This window comes from Thalia democratica, chromosome 9, assembly GCF_965202585.1.
Source record: "Thalia democratica chromosome 9, ktThaDemo2.hap1.1, whole genome shotgun sequence".
Lineage (NCBI taxonomy): Eukaryota > Metazoa > Chordata > Thaliacea > Salpida > Salpidae > Thalia > Thalia democratica.
Window position 1 is genome coordinate 6722434 of NC_139173.1, and position 1121 is coordinate 6723554.

A 1121-nucleotide genomic window follows, 5' to 3' on the forward strand; every position below is an offset into this window, starting at 1 on the left:
AGTAGACTGTGAGTACTTTAGCTTATTGTTTACCAACAAATCAGCAAATAGCACGTTGAAGTCGATGAACAGTGGTGAAATAATAATAAAGGAATTGCTTCCTTGGTGATGATACTTACCTTTCTATAATTAAGAATGTTGATATCAAAATCTCATTATCCTATGAACATTTGCTTGTTTACTTTAGTTCTTAATATAAAGTTGTGACGTCATTATTCGAGAATCACTATTTGGCATCATGAATAAACGAGAGCACAACAGCTTTTAAATTTTGTTATAATATGTACTTTTTTTTTTAATTGTCTAATAGCTGAAAGAAAAAAATACTTTATACAAATATTAGATTATTCGAAATAATATGATTATAAATTTTATTTGATTAATTTGAATTTAAATCAAACCTTAACTACGTTGTGTTTTTCTCCTTGTGCAACTAAGAAACTTTTAATGATGCTTGATTATAAAAGATTCAGACAATTGAAAAACCTCAAAACCTTTTTTGATTTACATCTGTGTTGGCAAATCTAATGTATAGTACCATAAACCAACAATAATAAATGGCATTTTTGTCAGTTTTTACACTTTTATGTCAATTTTTTCCATTGGCAACTATGATATATATTATTAAAAACCCATAAAAGTAAATGCCATTTTTGTTAGTTTTTACACTTTTATGTCAAGTTTTAACATTGCCAACACTTATATATGAATCAAAAACCCATTATAGTACACGCTATTTTCGTTTATTTTCTCACTATTATGTTAAGTATTTTGTTAGCTTCGTTTAAGTTTAAAGAGCTTCATAAGCAAGATGGCTATAAGTCGCAGCTCTAAATAGTTTGAATTTTTGTATACATTAAAATAAGGTTTCGTATATTAGTTCTTTTACTATACAAAACTTGAAAGTTTTCTAGAAGCTATAACTTTGTCATTTCTTGTCTCAAGAAGCTAAAAAATATCTTAAAATGCTCCTGAGAGTCACAGCTTTCTGACAGTATCTTCGGATTGACCGAGTAAAGTCGCATTCTGAAGATATTAGTGCAAACGTAAAGTCATCTCGTGAAAATGCTATGCGTTTAAAAAATTTGATTTAATTTGTTCAACCTTCAGCAAAATTTACA